This window comes from Salvelinus alpinus, chromosome 11, assembly GCF_045679555.1.
Source record: "Salvelinus alpinus chromosome 11, SLU_Salpinus.1, whole genome shotgun sequence".
Lineage (NCBI taxonomy): Eukaryota > Metazoa > Chordata > Actinopteri > Salmoniformes > Salmonidae > Salvelinus > Salvelinus alpinus.
In genome coordinates this window covers 14,519,239-14,537,269 of record NC_092096.1, presented here as the reverse complement: position 1 = coordinate 14,537,269, position 18,031 = coordinate 14,519,239, and the positions used below count along the sequence as shown (strand labels likewise).

At 47.3% G+C, this 18,031-nt stretch overlaps 1 protein-coding gene across 7 annotated transcripts in view; it reads left to right on the top strand.

Annotated features, from left to right (window-relative positions):
- The first annotated feature begins 1,350 nt into the window (after positions 1-1,350).
- The window catches only part of rab3ip (RAB3A interacting protein (rabin3)), a 71,703-nt gene continuing 55,022 nt past the window's right edge, over positions 1,351-18,031 (top strand). For 3 of the 7 annotated variants that reach the window (XM_071331771.1, XM_071331775.1, XM_071331770.1), the window contains exon 1: positions 1,815-2,054. The gene's annotated coding sequence lies outside the window, so the exon portion shown is untranslated. Of the gene's footprint in view, positions 1,472-1,732; positions 2,055-18,031 lie in introns of those variants that run through there. The other 4 variants (XM_071331773.1, XM_071331772.1, XM_071331776.1 and 1 more) reach the window with 4 other exon arrangements.

Sequence of the window (18,031 nt, the reverse complement as noted above, 5' to 3'; positions counted from 1 at the left end):
GGTGGAATAAGATGAGCACTATGTCATGGCGGTGGAATAAGATGAGCACTATGTCATGGCGGTGGAATAAGATGCGCACTATGTCATGGCGGTTGGAATAAGATGCGCACTATGTCATGGCGGTGGAATAAGATGCGCACTATGTCATGGCGGTGGAATAAGATGCACACTATGTCATGGCGGTTGGAATAAGATGCGCACTATGTCATGGCGGTGGAATAAGATGCGCACTATGTCATGGCGGTGGAATAAGATGCGCACTATGTCATGGCGGTGGAATAAGATGCACACTATGTCATGGCGGTTGGAATAAGATGCACACTATGTCATGGCGGTTGGAATAAGATGCGCACTATGTCATGGCGGTTGGAATAAGATGCGCACTATGTCATGGCGGTTGGAATAAGATGCGCACTATGTCATGGCGGTTGGAATAAGATGCGCACAATGTCATGGCGGTGGAATAAGATGCACACTATGTCATGGCGGTTGGAATAAGATGCGCACTATGTCATGGCGGTGGAATAAGATGCGCACTATGTCATGGCGGTGGAATAAGATGCGCACTATTTCATGGCGGTGGAATAAGATGCGCACAATGTCATGGCGGTGGAATAAGATGCGCACTATGTCATGGCGGTGGAATAAGATGCGCACTATGTCATGGCAGTGGAATAAGATGTGCACTATGTCATGGCGGTGGAATAAGATGCACACTATGTCATGGCGGTTGGAATAAGATGCGCACAATGTCATGGCGGTGGAATAAGATGCGCACTATGTCATGGCGGTGGAATAAGATGCGCACTATGTCATGGCGGTTGGAATAAGATGCGCACTAAGTCATGGCGGTTGGAATAAGATGCGCACTATGTCATGGCGGTGGAATAAGATGCGCACTATGTCATGGCGGTTGGAATAAGATGCGCACTATGTCATGGCGGTGGAATAAACACATAATGATCTGCTGATGTAGATAGAGACTACATTTATCCCTGCGTGCAAGTCTATGATTTTTAATACAACATGCCTATACAGCCTACCAGCTCGTACATTTTTTAAACAAAGTAATCAATGGGAAAATCTTTGGGATATAATATTTACTGGAAAATAATTATTATATAGATATATTTGGACACATTTTTATAGAAAAAGCCTCATAAATATTTGGTTTATAGTAGTGCATATGAATGCAGGATTTCAGATGCATTGTAGAAATTGAAATGTCAGAGACTTATTATAGTTGTTTATTACTTTCTCGAATCTATCTCATCCTTTTTTTGCATTATTCATACGCCGTCAGATATCACTCACAACATGAGATCTGAAAACTGTATCCAACGGACGGCGCTGTTGTACAAATTATCACGGCAAACCATAAAGCAGGCTCACAGAAATGCATGGAAGTTGCAGCGATGGGACAAGTCTGTAACTACCAATTGGATATCACGAAATTGGGGAGAAAAAAAGGGTAAACATTTTTTTTAAATAGCTAAATAAATGCATGCGTTTATCTGGGTGAACATGCTCTCGTCTATGATCAATAGATTAGCCTGTTACGGCCTAATAGACTATCAATAGGCCTATAATTGGCTTATCGATATAGAGATCTTATATCGCATCAGAAGGAAACTCATATTTCATTGTGAAGTATAGAACTATTGGCGCATTGCATGCAATATCATAATCAAACAGTCGGATTACAATGTTGCGATCACAGTTTCGTATTATCTATCGTCTGCTACCATGAAAGATGAATATGACATGTGATACCGGCTTTGCGCATGCGCCACTGTGAGGTTGTCGGTTCACTTCTCGTCCGTGCTCCGTTCCCACCCAACCAGCGGAGAAGAAAATAGCAGGTGAGAGGTTGGTCGGATGCTGCTGGCGTTACTAAACCGATGATATTCAGCAAACAGGCACTTCATGCACAGCGAAACGGGAGGTTACTGGCGACAGGTAGCGAGAGCACGTCGTGACAGTTGGGTTTTTGCACGGTGGTCACTTTCCGGAGTGTTTTATTCGTCATAGACAGCAGGCGTCGAGAGAGAGGGGTGAGTTGACAGCTAGCATACTGTAGCTAGGCTAGCTAAAGCGCTAGCCAGCTGGCTGGCCGACGAGCTGTCTTGATTGTTTCATCGTCTTAAACAACGATAGAGTCCAAGGTCATTGTGCATAGAGTTGTATGTTTTATAACATTTTTTAAATCAATGGTATTTGTTGGGTATACATTTTAAAGTGAAAAATTGGAGTCTCAGCTTAATTCCTTTTAATATGGAATTGCCCACTTGCAATGCATCGCAGTATTAGCACATCAATTTGACAGCAATAGCTAGCTTTAATTCATTATCCATGGTGCATTTCGTTGAACCATTTTTGGCAACAGATGACTTAGTGTTCACTAGTTTTTACACTCCTCCACATATGCATACATTACAATCAAGCCATGTCTGTTAAGGAGACACATTCTGAGTACATTACAATCAAGCCATGTCTGTTAAGGAGACACATTCTGAGTACATTACAATCAAGCCATGTCTGTTAAGGAGACACATTCTGAGTACATTACAATCAAGCCATGTCTGTTAAGGAGACACATTCTGAGTACATTACAATCAAGCCATGTCTGTTAAGGAGACACATTCTGAGTACATTACAATCAAGCCATGTCTGTTAAGGAGACACATTCTGAGTACATTACAATCAAGCCATGTCTGTTAAGGAGACACATTCTGAGTATTTGAAGGTTTCACTAATGTTTCCCGAACATAATATCGTTCAATGCAGCTGTGTAACAAGGATGGTTTGGAGCAAAAGTGTATTTTACTAGCAACATCTCTGACCATCCCTCATAGGCCTACGGATGATGGTGAGGTGGGTATGAGGAGATGGGAGGAGGAAGGGTTGAAAGGAGAGCAGGGAATCCCTGATGCAGTGAATTGATGCCCTGCGTAGGTCAGGCAGTGTGCTGAACGGATGTATGTTTACTGACGTTAGTTTTACAACTCACACAAAATCAATTGAAATGTATTGGTCACATACCCCAGTGAACAGCAGTTATAAAAAGGTGCAGGGAAGTGCTTGTGTGCTCGCTCCCTCAACATTACACAACATGAATCAATAATAACAATGAAAAGAGTCAAGGGAAAAATAACAAGTAGTAGAAGAGGTAGACTTTACCAGTGTAAAGTCAATATTAGACTGTATAATAGAACTGTGTGTGTGTAAGGGTTGGATGTGTGGGTAGTCAGTACAAATAATGTCTATGGGGCATATAGTTTCTCCGGTGCAAATAGTCTCCAAGGTGCAGGTCTGTGCAGGAAGACAGCTAGGTCTTTTCAGCAGTCTGATGGCCTGGTGGTAGAAACTGTCTCAGTGTCTGTTGTGCCGAGACCCGATACCACTACCGCTTGCCAGGTGGTAACAGAGTGAACAGTCCGTGACTGGGGTGACTGGGGTCTTTGAGGATCTTTGGTGCCTTCCTCAGACACTGGCTGGTGTAGATGTCCTGGAGGGCAGGGAGCTCTCCCCCAGTGGGCCTGAGTTTCTTCAGCCGCCTGAGGTTGAAGAGGTGCTGCTGCGCCTTCTTCACCACGATGGTGGTGTGACTGGACCATGTCAGGTCCTCGGTGATGTGCTGCTGCGCCTTCTTCACCACGACGGTGGTGTGACTGGACCATGTCAGGTCCTCGGTGATGTGCTGCTGCGCCTTCTTCACCACGGCAGTGGTGTGACTGGACCATGTCAGGTCCTCGGTGATGTGCTGCTGCGCCTTCTTCACCACGGCAGTGGTGTGATTGGACCATGTCAGGTCCTCGGTGATGTGCTGCTGTGTCTTCTTCACCACGGTGGTGGTGTGATTGGACCATGTCAGGTCCTTGGTGATGTGCTGCTGCGCCTTCTTCACCACGGTGGTGGTGTGATTGGACCATGTCAGGTCCTCGGTGATGTGCTGCTGTGTCTTCTTCACCACGGTGGTGGTGTGATTGGACCATGTCAGGTCCTCGGTGATGTGCTGCTGTGTCTTCTTCACCACGGTGGTGGTGTGATTGGACCATGTCAGGTCCTCGGTGATGTGCTGCTGCGCCTTCTTCACCACGGCGGTGGTGTGATTGGACCATGTCAGGTCCTCGGTGATGTGCTGCTGCGTCTTCTTCACCACGGTGGTGGTGTGATTGGACCATGTCGGGTCCTCGGTGATGTGCACGCCGGGGAACATGAACCTTTTCACCCTCTCCACTGCAGTCCTGTCGATGCTCCTTCCCCTGTTTCCTGTAGTCCACCATCAGCTCCTTTGTTTTGCTGACGTTGAGGGAGAGGCTGTTTCCCCGGCACAGCTGTGCCAGGGATCTAACCTCCTCCCAGTAAGCTGTCTCGTCGCCGTCGACGATCAGACAAACTTAATGATGGTGTTGGGAGTCATGCATGGCCACGCAGTCGTACGCTCCCAGCGGCGGCCCCCAACACACACACACACACACACACACACACACACACACACACACACACACACACACACACACACACACACACACACACACACACACACTAATCAATTAGCCGAATGTGGACTCTGCATTCTCTCATATGATTAATGAATATGAAAAGCCAATGCCATAAATACATCCATTTGTACAGTCGAGGCCAAAAGTTTTGAGAATGACACAAATATTAATTTACACAAAGTCTGCTGCTTCAGTGTCTTTAGATATTTTTGTCAGATGTTACTATGGAATACTGAAGTATAATTACAAGCATTTCTGAAGTGTCGAAGGCTTTTTTTTGACAATTACATGAAGTTGATGCAAAGAGTCAATATTTGCAGTGTGACCCTTCTTTTAAGACCTCTGCAGTCCGCCCTGGCATGCTGTCAATTAACTTCTGGGCCACATCCTGACTGATGGCAGCCCATTCTTGCATAATCAATGCTTGGAGTTTGTCAGAATTTGTGGGTTTTTGTTTGTCCACCCATCTCTTGAGGATTAACCACACGTTCTCAATTGGATTAAGGTCTGGGGAGTTTCCTGGCCATGGACCCAAAATATCGATGTTTTGTTCCCCGAGCCACTTAGTTGTCACTGTTGCCTTATGGTAAGGTGCTCCATCATGCTGGAAAAGGCATTGTTCGTCACCAAACTGTTCCTGGATGGTTGGGAGAAGTTGCTCTCGGAGGATGTGTTGGTACCATTCTTTATTCATGGCTTTGTTCTTAGGCAAAATTGTGAGTGAGCCCACACCCTTGGTTTAGAAGCAACCCCACACATGAATGGTCTCAGGATGCTTTATTGTTGGTATGACACAGGACTGATGGTAGCGCTCACCTTGTCTTCTCCGTACAAGCTTTTTTCCTGATGCCCCAAACAATCGGAAAGGGAATTCATCAGAGAAAATGACTACCCCAGTCCTTAGCAGTCCAATCCCTGTACCTTTTGCAGAATATCAGTCTGTCCCTGATGTTTTTCCTGGAGAGAAGTGGCTTCTTTGCTGCCCATCCTCCAAAAGTCTTTGCCTCACTGTGCGTGCAGATGCACTCACACCTGCCTGCTGCCAGTCCTGAGCAAGCTCTGTACTGGTGGTGCCCCGATCCCGCAGCTGAATCAACTTTAGGAGACTGTCCTGGCACTTGCTGGACTTTCTTGGGCGCCCTGAAGCCTTCTTCACAACAATTGAACCGCTCTCCTTGAAGTTCTTGATGATCCGATAAATGGTTGATTTAGGTGCAATCTTACTGGCAGCACTATCCTTGCCTGTGAAGCCCTTTTTGTGCAAAGCAATGATGACGGCACATGTTTCCTTGCAGGTAACCATGTTTGACAGAGGAAGAACAATGATTCCAAGCACCACCCTCCTTTTGAAGCTTCCAGTCTGTTATTCAAACTCAATCAGCATGACAGAGTGATCTCCAGCCTTGTCCTCGTCAACACTCACACCTGTGTTAACGAGAGAATCTCTGACATGATGTCAGCTGGTCCTTTTGTGGCAGGGCTGAAATGCAGTGGAAATGTTTTTGGGGGATTCAGTTCATTTGCATGGTAAAGAGGGACTTTGCAATTAATTGCAATTCATCTGATCACTCTTCATAACATTCTGGAATATATGCAAATTTCCATCATACAAACTGATTGTTTTGATTAATAATGGACCATTATCATGCACCTGTCCTGAAACGGGCAGAGGGGAAAAAATACGTAATCTATGCACTTAAATAGCGAATGGAGGACGCTTTTCCCGTGGTTCATTTTCATGCCAGCCAGGTAGGCTATACTCCTGTTGTAAAGATAAACAATGTGCTTAATATTGGGAAAGTTGAGAAATAAATATAGTAGGCCTAGTCTATAGAAAGCTGATGGGATCATCCTCTTTTTTATTAGAGGCCATCACTCTGTTTTCTCATGCAATTGCATAGCCTATAGAAATGTTGCGCAACATGAGCTCATGGGCTCTCATGAAGTGTTTGATTAGATTTTTGATGACGTTAGCGTTGATGTGAGAGTGATTTAGATGGACAATAAAGTGCTGAGTACCAGGCAGTAAGTTTGGTAGGCTACTAATGACCATCAGCAGCAGCAGACCTTGGAGAAGCCTAATTGCCGTGACTAAACGGTCAAGTGGAATTTCACTGCCTTCATGACTCGTGACCGCCGGTGTGGCGGTAATACGTTCACCGCAACAGCCCAAGGCTCAACCCCCTTGAATGAGAAATGAGCCCCCTAAATACAACAAAACTCAAACTTTGGGTGGGGTCTCTAAATAATGCTAAGTTAACCATTCTCCTTTAATCCTTAAGAGTTTATTGACCCGTTGCGTCAATCTAAGTAACATAATAAAAAAAATTCCATCAAAATCCACCCCCCCCCCACAAACCCCCACAATGTTGTTCTCCGTTTTGCTCTACGACCCCCAGAAGCCTCCACGGGACTCGTCTGAAGTTGGTACCACCGATGTGCCACCTTCTGTCTGTAGCGTCCAAACCGTTTGGGCTACTAACGAATATTACCCCACTATGGAAAGGGGAGACTCTCAGAGCACAACGGAGAGCACCGTCATGTTCCTATGTCAGTATCACAGGACTCATCTGAAGGTAACAAAGTAGAGGTTGAAAAAATGAATGAAGTACGGAGGTAGTTTTGTGCCCCCCCCCCAAAAAAAGGTGTTTAATTTGTGTCCAAAACCCCCAAATATTAAAATGAACACCCCCACCTATTACAGCCCCTTTCCAGGTGTCCCGGCTTTCCTTTCCACACAAAAAGGTCCGTTTGTCAGTAAGACGCATCAATTAATTCAGGCTACAAGAGTGTTGACCTAATGAAAAATTACTGGGCCTATAGACTTAGAGATTCTATCCTGTCCTGGCTGGGCCTATAGCCTTGGAGAGGTCCTGGCTGGGCCTATAGTCTTGGAGAGGTCCTGGCTGGGCCTATAGCCGTGGAGAGATCCTGTCCTGGCTGGGCCTATAGCCGTGGAGAGATCCTGTCCTGGCTGGGCCTATAGCCGTGGAGAGATCCTGTCCTGGCTGGGACTATAGATGTGGAGAGGTCCTGGCTGGGACTATAGATGTGGAGAGATCCTGGCTTGGACTATAGACGTGGAGAGGTCCTGGCTGGGACTATAGACGTGGAGAGGTCCTGGCTGGGACTATAGACGTGGAGAGGTCCTGGCTGGGACTATAGACGTGGAGAGGTCCTGGCTGGGACTATAGACGTGGAGAGGTCCTGGCTGGGCCTATAGACGTGGAGAGGTCCTGGCTGGGCCTATAGACGTGGAGAGGTCCTGGCTGGGCCTATAGACGTGGAGAGGTCCTGGCTGGGCCTATAGACGTGGAGAGGTCCTGGCTGGGCCTATAGACGTGGAGAGGTCCTGGCTGGGCCTATAGACGTGGAGAGGTCCTGGCTGGGCCTATAGACGTGGAGAGGTCCTGGCTGGGCCTATAGACGTGGAGAGGTCCTGGCTGGGCCTATAGACGTGGAGAGGTCCTGGCTGGGCCTATAGACGTGGAGAGGTCCTGGCTGGGCCTATAGGCGTGGAGAGGTCCTGGCTGGGCCTATAGACGTGGAGAGGTCCTGTCCTGGCTGGGACTATAGCCGTGGAGAGAGCCTGTCCTGGCTGGGCCTATAGACGTGGAGAGATCCTGGCTGGGCCTATAGACGTGGAGAGATCCTGGCTGGGCCTATAGACGTGGAGAGATCCTGGCTGGGTCTATAGACGTGGAGAGATCCTGGCTGGGTCTATAGACGTGGAGAGATCCTGTCCTGGCTGGGCCTTTAGCCGTAGAGGTCAGAGTTGTTGCACTCTCCTTCCTATGGAAGCCTAAACCAACACCTTGGCGAGTGTTTTGTTGACTCACCCTTCAGTATCAGTAAGCAGCATAGCCAGTGAGACGATCTCTCTCCCTCCAGGACTCCAGACTAACCTTTTCCCCTGGTGCCGCTAAGACATTCACATTGCTTTATTCAAACGTGTAATATACTACTGAGACGCTATTCAAGAAATACATTGTTTCATCTTTTCCTGTTGTGATTCTAAATATGTTCATGTGCAACCTAATCCAGTGATTGTCATGCATTTTGGGTTGACTTATGCTGTTATATTTTACTGTTAAAATAGGGCTTCATAATTTTCAGATTAGTTTTTGTTCTGTGTCGATGACTTTGCCTGCGTCTTTGTGTGCTAATATCATAGGGGAGAGTGGAAACTCAAAACACATTAGCTAGATTGCTAACTGTAAATATTACACCCACTGCTAGTAGCCATGTATTCATCTAACAGTAAATGTTTTTCAAGATTGTTTCAGTTTTAGTCTACCGCCCAATGAGTCCTCTGCAGTCACAATGGCCAATGCACATTCCATATCAAATATCTTGGTTGTAAAATAGTTGCTGTTTTAGTTGCTGAGAAATCAAAATGATCCCTACAGAAATCTGATCGCATCCTTTCTTCAGCTGCGACAACAGGCTAGCTGTGTTTTCCCCGGGAAAGGAGAGAGTGAGTGTATGGCTGGGCACAGCAGGAGGCCCCAGTGAAACAGCTGCAGGGGCAGGCAGACCTTTTCATTACAGGAATCATGCACTTTACTGTTTGACCAAATCATGTTTTTAGCCTCCTAACAAAAGAATGAGGCCATTTTGAGTGAGGTGACCGTGTAAAATGTGTAGTTCACACTGATGTGACTTAAAAATGTAACTCGGACACACATCCAAGTCAAAGGGTCGCAAAATGGTGGCAGTCTGGAGCCCTGCCTCCCTCCCTCTCTCCCCCCCCCCCCCCCACTTCCTCCCCCCCCTCCCTCTCTACCTAGAAGTGTCCCTCCCTTCTCTCCCTCGTTTTGTGTGAGAATTTGTCAGGCTCTCGCTAATATTCACATTTGTCTTCACAATTGATATAAAGAATTTAAAAAACCTGGAGACTGGAGGAGAGGAAGAGTGGATAATGAGCGCCCAGCCTCAGACAGCCAGCGGGCCTCGCCCCCTGGTCTGTTCCTCAGGCAGCCAGCGGGCCTCGCCCCCTGGTCTGTTCCTCAGGCAGCCAGCGGGCCTCACCCCCCTGGTCTGTTCCTCAGGCAGCCAGCGGGCCTCACCCCCCTGGTCTGTTCCTCAGGCAGCCAGCGGGCCTCGCCCCCTGGTCTGTTCCTCAGGCAGCCAGCGGGCCTCGCCCCCTGGTCTGTTCCTCAGGCAGCCAGCGGGCCTCGCCCCCTGGTCTGTTCCTCAGGCAGCCAAGCGGGCCTCACCCCCTGATGTGTTCCTCAGACAGCCAGCGGGCCTCACCCCCTGGTCTGTTCCTCAGGCAGCCAGCGGGCCTCACCCCCCTGGTCTGTTCCTCAGGCAGCCAGCGGGCCTCGCCCCCTGGTCTGTTCCTCAGGCAGCCAGCGGGCCTCGCCCCCTGGTCTGTTCCTCAGACAGCCAGCGGGCCTCACCCCCTGATGTGTTCCTCAGACAGCCAGCGGGCCTCACCCCCTGGTCTGTTCCTCAGACAGCCAGCGGGCCTCGCCCCCTGGTCTGTTCCTCGGGCAGCCAGCGGGCCTCGCCCCCTGGTCTGTTCCTCGGGCAGCCAGCGGGCCTCGCCCCCTGGTCTGTTCCTCGGGCAGCCAGCGGGCCTCGCCCCCTGGTCTGTTCCTCGGGCAGCCAGCGGGCCTCGCCCCCTGGTCTGTTCCTCGGGCAGCCAGCGGACCTCGCCCCCTGGTCTGTTCCTCGGGCAGCCAGCGGGCCTCGCCCCCTGGTCTGTTTGACACTCCGGGCCCACTGGCACCGTTTGGAGTCTAGACGTTGAGAGATGTTGACATGAACTTAGACATATGAACAAGGAAACCACAGTGCAAAGGAAGGTTACCTGTGTTTACTTTAGGATCTGTAGGAGATTGACATATTTGAATTAGTTTCGCTGATAAAATCCTGTGTATCACAGTCAGACTGTGTATGAGTGTAGCTTAGGTGTTGTGTCAGAGCCTGTAAGCCTGTAGTTATTAAGGTCTCTGTTCTGCACTGTTGTGCTCTGACCTGCTCTGGTCTGACCTGCTCTGGTCTGACCTGCTCTGCTCTGACCTGCTCTGTTCTGTTCTGACCTTCTCTGTTGTCTCAGTGTAATGTCTCAGGACATTTAGGACTAATCATTCTGTTTTCTTATCTCTCACACACTCAGTCACTATGTATAGACAATTAGCCAGACCAACTCACAGTCACTCATAGCTTCCTTCTCAATAGACCAATAGGATGAGGGTGATGAATGTAGCTTCCTTCTCAATAGACCTATAGGATGAGGGTGTTAGCTGTAGCTTCCTTCTCAATAGACATATAGGATGAGGGTGATGAATGTAGCTTCCTTCTCAATAGACCTATAGGATGAGGGTGATAACTGCAGCTTCCTTCTCAATAGACCTATAGGATGAGGGTAATAGCTGTAGCTTCCTTCTCAATAGACCTATAGGATGAGGGTGATAGCTGTAGCTTCCTTCTCAATAGAACTATAGGATGAGGGGGATTATAGTCATTATTATCAACAGAAGGTTGAGAGTCTAGTACATCTTGTAGTAGTCATCATTATCATCTGTACTAATGACTCACTAGTCCTGGTAGAATCTGTTGATAATGATGGTGACTACTGCAAGATGTTGTACTAGACACTCAACCATCTGTTGATAATGATGACTACTACATTATCTGTACTAATGACTGACTAGTCCTGGTAGAATCTGTTGATAATGATGACTACTACATTATCTGTACTAATGACTGACTAGTCCTGGTAGAATCTGTTGATAATGATGACTACTACATTATCTGTACTAATGACTCACTAGTCCTGGTAGAATCTGTTGATAATGATGACTACTACATTATCTGTACTGATGACTCACTAGTCCTGGTAGAATCTGTTGATAATGATGACTACTACATTATCTGTACTGATGACTCACTAGTCCTGGTAGAATCTGCATTCTGAAGTTTGTAGAAGAGAGGCTTCACTGCCTTTCAGTGCCTTTCTCTTCAAGGTTGACCCCAGATATCCTTTCAGTGCCCTTCTCTTCAAGGTTGACCCCAGATATCCTTTCAGTGCCCTTCTCTTCAAGGTTGACCCCAGATATCCTTTCAGTGCCCTTCTCTTCAAGGTTGACCCCAGATATCCTTTCAGTGCCCTTCTCTTCAAGGTTGACCCCAGATATCCTTTCAGTGCCTTCTCTTCAAGGTTGACCCCAGATATCCTTTCAGTGCCTTCTCTTCAAGGTTGACCCCAGATATCCTTTCAGTGCCTTCTCTTCAAGGTTGACCCCAGATATCCTTTCAGTGCCTTCTCTTCAAGGTTGACCCCAGATATCCTTTCAGTGCCTTTCTCTTCAAGGTTGACCCCAGATGTTCTGGAGCATGATAATCTGTGTTGCCATGGATAGGGAGAGTGTATCCTGTAGTGTAAAGGTGTGCCAAGGTGTCAGACTGCCAACTCATTGAGCAGGTAAGCTAAGGACATCCACAGAGACTAGACCTAGTAGTAGTAACAGTAGAGAAAATACACACTCACAAAGCCAGATGGCAGCCATTGTTTTAGGTCAGAGTTGGGCTGCTATGTCAGACAAGCTCGGAGGGGGGGGCAGGGGTTCGGGCGCCTTTCCCCCCCCAACAGTAGGCCCATTCTGGGGGGGGGGCACCATCACTCCAACCTCCACCCAGCAGCACCTGAGCCAGTGTAAGTGGATCTGACCCAGATCCTACCCAGAGTCTGCTGTCTGTCCAAGGCCAGATAGAAGGGTGTAGGGTTACTGTGGTTCCCTAGGGAACGGAGAGGACAGACCACAGTCTACTGAGTGGCTGTAGTGGAGGGGCTTTAGCCAGCCAGGGGCTGTGTCCCAAATGGCACCCTATTCCCTATATAGTGCACTACTTTTGACCAGGGCCCATAGGCCTCAGCAGACACTAGGGAATAGGGTACCATTTAGGAGGCAGACAGTTAGCCTTCTGTCAGTGTAAATGTTCTAAACGTTGTGGATAGAAATGTCATGAATAGATCAGACTATGACATGATTGCTTACTCAACGTGTCATAGAGGGATATCTGTTCAGCCAGTGTAATATCTATCTATCTGTTCAGCCAGTGTAATATCTATCTATCTGTTCACCCAGTGTATTCTACGTCTTAATGTTTTGTCCTACAAAACGGGGTCCTAGATGTACTGTAGGTCTAGGCTTCATGCATCTCTGACCTTACTGCTGCTACGGAACCAGCTGGGGCTGGGCTGACCTGTAGTCTGACCTGTAGTCCTGTCTTTAGGGCTGGACTGACCTGTAGTCTGACCTGTGGTCCTGTCTTCAGGGCTGGACTGACCTGTAGTCTGACCTGTGGTCCTGTCTTTAGGGCTGGACTGACCTGTAGTCTGACCTGTAGTCCTGTCTTTAGGGCTGGACTGACCTGTGGTCTGACCTGTAGTCCTGTCTTCAGGGCTGGACTGACCTGTGGTCTGACCTGTAGTTCTGTCTTCAGGGCTGGACTGACCTGTGGTCTGACCTGTAGTTCTGTCTTCAGGGCTGGACTGACCTGTGGTCTGACCTGTAGTCCTGTCTTCAGGGCTGGACTGACCTGTGGTCTGACCTGTAGTTCTGTCTTCAGGGCTGGACTGACCTGTGGTCTGACCTGTAGTTCTGTCTTCAGGGCTGGACTGACCTGTGGTCTGACCTGTAGTCCTGTCAGTGGGTCGGTTGGTTTGTGCTGTCTCAGACCTGCTAGGATCGTCACACGACAGAACATCTCACGGTCTGGTTGGCTTGTGCTGTCTCAGACCTGCTAGGATCGTTGTTAAACAGTCGCAGCAGAATGTGAGACCATTTCTGATGTTTGTCTGAAACGGTCATAAACTGTTTCCTTCTGGCTGAGAGCTAAATCCTTAGTGTTTCATTAATGACTGCATAGTTTGGTTTAGAGCAAGACAGGAATTTCACTCTACTTTTGCACGTGACATTGAGGGTTGTATTTTTGGCTGCCGTCAAGACGGCGCCAGTGTAAAAAACACGTTCGTTAAGACGGCGCCAGTGTAAAAAACACGTTCGTTAAGACGGCGCTAGTGTAAAAAACACGTTCGTTAAGACGGCGCTAGTGTAAAAAAACATGTTCGTTAAGGCGGCGCTAGTGTAAAAAACACGTTCGTTAAGACGGCGCTAGTATAAAAAAACACGTTCGTTAAGACGGCGCTAGTATAAAAAAACATGTTCGTTAAGACGGCGCTAGTGTAAAAAAACATGTTCGTTAAGACGGCGCTAGTATAAAGAAACATGTTCGTTAAGGCGGCGCTAGTGTAAAAAAACACGTTCGTTAAGACGGCGCTAGTATAAAAAAACATGTTCGTTAAGGCGGCGCTAGTATAAAAAAACACGTTCGTTAAGGCGGCGCTAGTATAAAAAAACATGTTCGTTAAGGCGGCGCTAGTATAAAAAAACACGTTCGTTAAGGCGGCGCTAGTATAAAAAAACACGTTCGTTAAGGCGGCGCTAGTATAAAAAAACATGTTCGTTAAGGCGGCGCTAGTATAAAAAAACATGTTCGTTAAGACGGCGCTAGTATAAAAAAACACGTTCGTTAAGACGGCGCTAGTATAAAAAAACATGTTCGTTAAGGCGGCGCTAGTGTAAAATTACACGTTCGTTAAGACGGCGCTAGTGTAAAAAACACGTTCGTTAAGACGGCGCTAGTGTAAAAAACACATTCGTTAAGACGGCGCTAGTGTAAAAAACACGTTCGTTAAGACGGCGCTAGTGTAAAAAACACGTTCGTTAAGACGGCGCTAGTGTAAAAAACACGTTCGTTAAGACGGCGCTAGTGTAAAAAACACGTTCGTTAAGACGGCGCTAGTATAAAAAAACACGTTCGTTAAGACGGCGCTAGTGTAAAAAACACGTTCGTTAAGACGGCGCTAGTATAAAAAAACACGTTCGTTAAGACGCCGCTAGTATAAAAAAACATGTTCGTTAAGGCGGCGCTAGTGTAAAATTACACGTTCGTTAAGACGGCGCTAGTGTAAGACGCTACCCTGCTACCCTGACCCTAGGCCAACAATTTTTTTATTTAACCTTTATTTAACTAGGCAAGTCAGTTAAGAACAAATTCTTATTTACAATGACGGCCTACCAAAAGGCTAAAGGCCTCCTGTTGGTAGGCTTTTCCCTGCAGCCTCATAAAAATACATATATATATTTTTTAATCCCCGTCCCCACAGGAGGCCTTTTGCCTTTTGGTAGGCCGTCATTGTAAATAAGAATTTGTTCTTAACTGACTTGCCAAGTTAAATAAAATAAATAAAAAACAAGGTAGCAGCAGAAAACATGGTACAAACATTATTGGGCAAAGACAACAGCACAAAGGGCAAGAAGGTAGAGACAACAATACATCATGCAAAACAGCCACAACTGTCAGTAAGCGTGTCCATGATTGAGTCTTTGAATGAAGAGATGTAGATAAAACGGACCAGTTTGAGTGTTTTGTTGCAGCTCGTTCCAGTCGCTGGCTGCAGCGAACTGAAAAGACGAGCGACTCAGGGATGTGTGTGCTTTGGGGACCTTTAACAGAATGTGACTGGCAGAACGGGTGTTGTATGTGGAGGATGAGGGCTGCAGTAGATATCTCAGATAGGGCGGAGTGAGGCCTAATGTAACCTGTGTGAAATGGCTAGCTAGTTAGTGGGGTGCACGCTAATAGCGTTTCAATCGGTGACGTCACTCGCTCTGAGACCTTGAAGTAGTTGTTCACCTTGCTTTGCAAGGGCCGCAGCTCTTGTGGAGTGATTGTTAACGATGCTTTGTGGGAGGCAGTTGTTGATGTGTGCAGAGGGTCCCTGGGTCGAGCCCAGGTAGGGGCGAGGAGAGGGACGGAAGCTATACTGTTACACTAAGAGGCGCTTATAAATGAGCATCAACCAGTGGGTCTTGCGACGGGTATACAGAGATGACCAATTTAAAGAGCATAGAGTGTAGTGATGTGTCCTATAAGGAGCATTGGTGGCAAATCTGATGGCTGAATGGTAAAGAACTTCTAGCCGCTCGAGAGCACCCTGACCTGCCGATCTATAAATTACATCTCCGTAGTCTAGCATGGATAGGGTGGTCATCTGAATCAGGGTTAATTTGGCAGCTGGGGTGAAAGAGGAGCGATTACGATAGAGGAAACCAAGTCTAGATTTAACTTTAGCCTGTAGCTTTGATATGTGCTGAGAGAAGGACAGTGTACCGTCTAGCCATACTCCCAAGTACTTGTATGAGGTGACTACTTTAAGCTCTAAACCCTCAGAGGCAGTAATCACACCTGTGGGGAGAGGGACATTCTTCTTGCCAAACCACATGACCTTTGTTTTGGAGGTGTTCAAAATGAGGTTAAGGGTAGAGAAACCTTGTTGAACACTAAGAAAGCTTTGTTGTAGAGCATTTACTACAAAATTTGGGGAGTGGCCAACTGAGTATAAGACTGTGTCATCTGCATATAAATGGATAAGAGAGCTTCCTACTGCCTGAGCTATGTTGCTGATGCAAATTGAGAAGAGCGTGGGGCCTAGGATCAAGCCTTGGGGTACTCCCATGTGACAGGCAGTGGCTGAGACAGCAGATGTTCTGACTTTATACACTGCACTCTTTGAGAGAGGTAGTTAGCAAACCAGGCCAAAGACCCCTCAGAGACACCAATACTCCTTAGCTGCCCCACAAGAATGGAATGGTAAACGAAGGCTGGTTCAACCCGAGCCCTACATCTGCTACCCTGACCCTAGGCCTACTATAACGAAGGCTGGTTAAAAAAGGAGCCCTAAAACTTGACTCTCTGTCCTCTCTCTCTCTGTCCTCTCTCTATCCTCTTGCTCTCTGTCCTCTCTCTGTCCTCTTGCTCTCTGTCCTCTCTCTATCCTCTCTCTGTCCTCTTGCTCTCTGTCCTCTCTCTATCCTCTCTCTGTCCTCTCTCTCTCTCTCTGTCCTCTCTGTCTCTCTGTCCTCTTGCTCTCTGTCCTCTCTGTCCTCTTGCTCTCTCTCTCTCTGTCCTCTCTCTCTCTGTCCTCTTGCTCTCTATCCTCTCTCTATCCTCTCTCTATCCTCTCTCTATCCTCTTGCTCTCTATACTCTTTCTCTCCCTCTCTGTCCTCTCCCATGTTCTCATGCCAGGTGGCTGTGGCTCTGCTTGACACAGTGGGGGAGGAGAAATCTGTCAGGCTATACTTTGGGTTGGTTCCCCTTCACTTATAAAATCTGTGATACAGAGAACGAGGACGGAATCCTCCTGGTAGATGGATGGGCTTTCCCTAAAAACCTCCTGGTAGATGGATGGGCTTTCCCTAAAACGTTCTGGTAGATGGATGGGCTTTCCCTAAAAACCTTCTGGTAGATGGATGGGCTTTCCCTAAAACGTTCTGGTAGATGGATGGGCTTTCCCTAAAAACCTTCTGGTAGATGGATGGGCTTTCCCTAAAAACCTTCTGGTAGATGGATGGGCTTTCCCTAAAAACCTTCTGGTAGATGGATGGGCTTTCCCTAAAACGTTCTGGTAGATGGATGGGCTTTCCCTAAAAACCTCCTGGTAGATGGATGGGCTTTCCCTAAAAACCTCCTGGTAGATGGATGGGCTTTCCCTAAAACGTTCTGGTAGATGGATGGGCTTTCCCTAAAAACCTTCTGGTAGATGGATGGGCTTTCCCTAAAAACCTCCTGGTAGATGGATGGGCTTTCCCTAAAAACCTCCTGGTAGATGGATGGGCTTTCCCTAAAAATCTCCTGGTAGATGGATGGGCTTTCCCTAAAACGTTCTGGTAGATGGATGGGCTTTCCCTAAAAACCTTCTGGTAGATGGATGGGCTTTCCCTAAAACCTCCTGGTAGATGGATGGGCTTTCCCTAAAAACCTCCTGGTAGATGGATGGGCTTTCCCTAAAAACCTTCTGGTAGATGGATGGGCTTTCCCTAAAACCTTCTGGTAGATGGATGGGCTTTCCCTAAAACCTCCTGGTAGATGGATGGGCTTTCCCTAAAAACCTTCTGGTAGATGGATGGGCTTTCCCTAAAACGTTCTGGTAGATGGATGGGCTTTCCCTAAAAACCTCCTGGTAGATGGATGGGCTTTCCCTAAAAATCTCCTGGTAGATGGATGGGCTTTCCCTAAAACGTTCTGGTAGATGGATGGGCTTTCCCTAAAAACCTCCTGGTAGATGAATGGGCTTTCCCTAAAAACCTCCTGGTAGATGGATGGGCTTTCCCTAAAAACGTCAATGAATTGTTAACTACTAAGTGCTGTGCATACCTGGCAGAATGATATCATGATTATTTGCATCAATCCAGTGGGTATTTGTTTAGCAAACTCTACCATCACATGTTGTGTTATGTTGTGTTGCTACCATGTTGTGTTGTGTTTCTACCATGTTGTGTTGCTACCATGTTGTGTTGCTACCATGTTGTTGTGTTGCTACCATGTTATGTTGTGTTGCTACCATGTTATGTTGTGTTGCTACCATGTTATGTTGTGTTGCTACCATGTTGTGTTGCTACCATGTTGTTGTGTTGCTACCATGTTATGTTGTGTTACCATGTTGTG